We start from the raw sequence: 6000 nt of genomic DNA, 5'->3' as shown, positions 1-6000 counted from the left end.
AACCAAACCTGTTAGAGCTCAACTCAGATATGGCCCTCATTAGCTTCACTCTGTGTTTAAAATAATTTAAAAAACAAGAAAACATTATAGGTATAAAATAATTATTGGGCGTACTGTACACTCCAAATTTGTACAAACTTTCTTTTTTCCATCCTCTGACAAACATAACAGTGTTGGCTAATAGATGGTAAGCTATCTGAACAAACCATCCATGGAAGACAGGTCTGGACTACAGGCAGGCCAGTCTAGTACCCATACTCTTTTACTACGAAGCCACGCTGTTAACACGTGGCTTGGCATTGTCTTGCTGAAATAAGCAGGGGCGTCCATGGTAACGTTGCTTGGATGGCAACATATGTTGCTCCAAAACCCGTATGTACCTTTCAGCATTAATGGTGCCTTCACAGATGTGTAAGTTACCCATGCTTTGGGCATTAATACACCACCATACCATCACAGATGCTGGCTTTTGAACTTTGCACCTATAACAATCCGGATGGTTCTTTTCCTCTTTGGTCCGGAGGACACGACGTCCACAGTTTCCAAAAACAATTTGAAATGTGGACTCGTCAGACCACAGAACACTTTTCCACTTTGCATCAGTCCATCTGAGTTAAGCTCGGGCCCAGCGAAGCCGGCAGCCCTCCTGGGTGTTGTTGATAAATGGCTTTCGCTTTGCACAGTAGAGTTTTAACATGCACTTACAGATGCAGCGACAAACTGTAGTTACTGACAGTGGTTTACTGAAGTGTTCCTGAGCCCATGTGGTGATATCTTTTACACACTGATGTCGCTAGTTGGTGCAGCAAAAAAAACAAGAAAACATTATAGGCATAAAATAATTATTGTGCACTCCAAATTTGTACAAACCAAATTGGTACAAACTGTCTTTTTTCCATCCTCTGACAAACATAACAATGTTGGCTAATACATGGTAATCTATCTGAACAAACCATCCTCAGGTTTCTGGTAAAGGATGACAAGCAAATTAGTGTCTAATGATAAATTACATTAATAATGGTTACCCTTATTTTTACAATACGCTGAGGGTAAAATAAAACAACAATACTAGCACCGCAATTTGGACACCCATGAACTATTTCGTGTAGTCTTGCTTGTGCAATCTGAAGCATAGATATGAATAAGTAGATAGGACACGCCCCTTACGATGAGACTTAGCGAGTGGGGTCAAAGTGTCATTCAGAGAAACTAAATCAACAACGATGGCTGCATTTTATTCTGCTTACAATTGCACACTATTCCTATGTTCCTACTGTATGTACCTTCATATTAGTTCTGCCATTGTGTCTTACACCAGGTGTGTCAATACCAGCACAACTTTTTCAGTTTTTACTTTTTCAGACTGGTAGGTATCCAAAACACTAAACTTATTGTGTTGGATCCACTGTGGACTGGACTTTCACAATGTTATGTCAGACCCACTCGACATCCGTTGCTTTCGGTCTCCCCTAGAGGGGGGGGGGGTTACCCACATATGCGGTCCTCTCCAAGGTTTCTCATAGTCATTCACCGACGTCCCACTGGGGTGAGTTTTTCCTTGCCCGTATGTGGGCTCTGTACCGAGGATGTCGTTGTGGCTTGTGAAGCCCTTTGAGACACTTGTGATTTAGGGCTATATAAATAAACATTGATTGATTGATTGATTGATTAAACGTCTGGAGTGGACTTATGCTGTCTTTAAGTTAAAAATGAGTGATAATTGTTTTTTTGTTGCAACATCTAGAAGCCAAAATGGGGTCCCACAGTAAATGTTTGGGGTGCCACTTTTTTGTAACTGTTTTCAATCAATCAATCAATGTTTATTTATATAGCCCTAAATCACAAGTGTCTCAAAGGGCTGTACAAGCCACAACGACATCCAACAAATGATAAATGTCTGCATTATCCTGGTATATCTCACATTCTATATTGTGTTTTGGAAAAAAGGTTGTCATAAACGTTACTTAATTAATTAAAAAAAATTAATTCAAAATAAAACAAATGTTTATGCATATGTAAATGTATTCATTTATAAACATTCATTCACTTTCTTCTTTCCTTCATGGATCTAAACTTTACCGTTTTTTTTCCTATATTTTTATTGTAATATTTTCAGAATGTGTTTGTTTTATTTTTGGCCAAAGTAAGACAAAGAAAACAATCCAAAGGTGTCTTTATTTTTTAGTTTTAATGGCTATGATTTTAATAGTCCAGCCCGCATGTGCACAGATTTTCCCTGAGCTAAAATGAGTTTGACACCCCTGATTCAGAGAATCAACAGCAAGATGGCGCAACTAAAGATGATAGTTAATGCTCTTATGCGAATGGCTGTTAAGCATATCCCTCCCATTGCTCACTGACCACTTCCTGTTTTTCTAGGTTACCATACCGCGAGTGCCTTTGTTCCAACCACGCTTCATTGTTTCCGGTTTCTTCCGACCCAAAAATTAAATATCTGTATTGAACGCTTTATCGAACACATTTTTTTATTGATATCAATTACATGTCTGTCACATATATATTGATATCGATTTATCAGCCCAGCCATAGGTTACCTTTAAAATATTGATGCACTAAGTGTAACGATGCAGACCCCTTTGTTACTGCATACTTTGTAATATGCTTCAGTCTTGGAAATTTTGTTATGACGTTTCAGTACATCTGGAACCCCAGGATGCAGACATGACAGGCATAGTGCAGGTAAAACTAATATTTAATTTAAAACAAAAAAACAAAGAATAGTGCAGCAGGAAGTGCATAGGAAGCATAAACACTTAAAGGTGCGAATGCACGAAAGCAAAATGATCAAAATGATACAGCCTGGTCCAGAAGACAGGACTGGCATAAAAAGCAACCTGATTGGCAACCAGAGACAGGTGTGTCCTGATTGCCAGTCAGGCACAGGTGAGGAAGCCAGCGTTTAAACAAGTGGAAAACAAAAATAGAAGTGCTGCAGTGGAAAATAATACGGAAATTTAGAAATCTAATAATAAAGTCCACTCTGTCACGTGAGATTGTGATATTTGTATGTGTACGTAATATCCAACTATAATTATTTTACATTTGTTTACAAATGTGTTTTAAAATGCAATATTGTTCAATTAAGTACACATACTTCGTATGTCTAGCTTGTGTGCTATTGTGCGCTTACCTGTTTTGTAGCTGCTGGCTCCTAGTTGCCTATAGCCTACCATGTTTACATTTTGTAAATGGACTTGACTAAAATACAAGAAAAGACCAACCTTGTGTGCTTATTGGAGGACCTTTAGATGTTAACTGCAAGTAAACTTGATGTATTGTATATTTAAACATGCACTATTATTCATTTTAGGGCTGCAACAACTACTTGATTAAATCGATTAAAATCGATTATAAAAATAGTTAGCGATTAATTTAGTCATCGATTCGTTGGATCTATGCTATGAGCATGCGCAGAGGCACTTTTTCTTTAAAAAAAAATTTTTACAATTTTTTTTTATAAACCTTTATTTATAAACTTCAACATGTACAAACAGCTGAGAAACAATAATCAAAATAAGTATGGTGCCAGTATGCTGTTTTTTTTCAATAAAATAATGGAAAGGATAGACATGTAGTTTGTCTCTTTTATACGATTATTAATCGAAGTCATAATCGACAGATTAATCGATTACTAAATTAATCGTTAGTTGCAGCCCTAATTCATTTATATAAGAAAATGCACGTTTCATTGTTTTCCTGTTATATTGTTGTAAACATTGTATAACTAAACACCTTAGCCCTAAGAGACTCTCTCAGTAACTCGGTAACATTCTACTATGTGGGGAAATATATTTCCGAGAGGTGAAAAACATTCACCTGTTTTTAACGTGTTCCAAGCTGAAAAGGAAATATTTGTCCTTTGTGGACTTCCACCATCCTTTGGTGAGGGAACGCTGGTGTGGTAGAACATCAAAGACCAACACACGCCCGAAAGGAAAGCACTGCAAAAAATAAACATCAGCCTTTGTTCTGACAGCTGAGTTCAATGATTAGAGAAAGAAGGAGGGAAAAGGAGAATGGACGAAATAATGAGTGACCAAAGCTCGGGTCTGATTTCTTTTTGTGTCGGAGCGAAACGACCGGAGGACGTCAGTCATCAGTGACGCCGCGCACAGGAAATGTTACTGTGGCGGGGCTACGACGGTGGCACGACATAGCTGGTCACGAATTGCTAATTAGCTCTTCCGTGCGTGTGGATGGTTGCTGGTGATGACGTGTGGTGATGCAGTTACGAGAACTCACAAATTGAAATGTGGTTTTACTGCATGACACAACTTACCATTAGGGGCACAGGAGAAAGTGCCCCAATAGATGCAGCACTTAGTTTTTGTAAGTGTTAAATGGGGTTCACTTATAAATGTAGGAAGTTTGTCAGAAACTAGACTACTGTATTTTCCGGACCACAGGACGCACCAGATTACGAGTCGTACTGCCGATGAATGGTCTATTTTCGATCTTTTTTCATATACAAGGCGCACCGGATTATAAGACGTATTAAAGGAGTCATATTATAATTTTTTTTTTCTCAATGGAAAACACTTCCTTGTGGTCTACATAACATGTAATGGTGGTTCTTTGGTCAAAATGTTGCATAGATTATGATTTACAGATCATCTTCAAGCTTTCTGACAGTCGCTTCAGGATGCGCTGTTTTGTGGGTCGTCTTATTTACGTGGCTCACCTTCGGCAGCGTCGTCTCCCCGTCATCTTTGTTGTAGCGGTGTAGCGTGCAAGGACGGGAGTGGAAGAAGTGTCAAAAGATGGAGCTAACTGTTGTAATGACATTCAGACGGAACAGCATCTCCTCTTCCGGAAACAACAACACCGGAAATGGGTCCCGTGAAAAACCATCCGACCGGAACTCTCCAATAACTAAAGTTTCTTGGGTGAATAATGTAAACTCACTACACCGGTATGTTTTAGCGCTTTCATGGCGAGTTCACTGACAGATATAAGTAAGAACTTTACACTACTTTATATTAGAAATGGCAACAGCGGAGGATGAATGTCCCATTACAAGAAGATAGAGAAAATGAAGAAGCTTATCGACTACGGTGTCGACACGGACTACAACGGCGGACTCGCGCAATTTTTCAGAATTTATGCAGATCCAAAATACAGATCAGCAGGTACCAGAAGGTAAGAAAAGTTGCTTTTGCATAATATTGCGTAACAAAACGCCAGATAATATGTCTTACCTTATACACCATGGGTGTCAAACTCTGGCCCGTGTAATTTCACTTGGCCCTTGAAGCGATATCAAATTAACACTAGAGCTGGCCCGCCGATTATATACAGCGACGGTGCCGTGGTAACACCGCATTCACCGCTAATTCTCATACTTGCCAACCTCCAGGGAGACTCCCAAATTTCAGTGCCCCTCCCAAAAATCGTCACGTCCACTTTTCATCCAGTCCAACGAGTGCTGGCCCAGTCACACACAAGTGAATACTTGATCAACAGCGATACAGGTTACACTGAGGGTGTCCGTATAAATAACTTTAACACTGTTAGAAATATACGCCACGGTGTGAACCCACACCAAACAAGAATGACAAACACATTTCGGGAGAACATCCGCACCGTAACACAACATACACACAACAGAACAAATACCCAGAATCCTTTGCAGCACTAACTCTTCCGGGACGCTACAAGGTGTGTGTGTGTGGTGGGGGGGTGTTGGGGTTTGGTGGTAGTGGGGGTGTATTTTGTAGCGTCCCGGAAGAGTTAGTGCTGCAAAGGGTTCTGGGTATTTGTTATGTTGTGTTTATGTTGTGTTACGGTGCAGATGTTCTCCCGAAATGTGTTTGTCATTCTTGTTTGATGTGGATTCACAGTGTGGCGTATATTTCTAACAGTGTTAAAGTTGTTTATACGGCCGCCCTCAGTGTAACGTGTATCGCTGTTGATCAAGCATGCGTTGCATTCACGTGTGTGCGTACAGAAGCTGCACATATCTTGTGACTGGGCCGGCAC

The sequence above is a fragment of the Entelurus aequoreus genome, linkage group LG13, assembly GCF_033978785.1.
Source record: "Entelurus aequoreus isolate RoL-2023_Sb linkage group LG13, RoL_Eaeq_v1.1, whole genome shotgun sequence".
Lineage (NCBI taxonomy): Eukaryota > Metazoa > Chordata > Actinopteri > Syngnathiformes > Syngnathidae > Entelurus > Entelurus aequoreus.
This window is presented reverse-complemented; position numbering follows the sequence as displayed.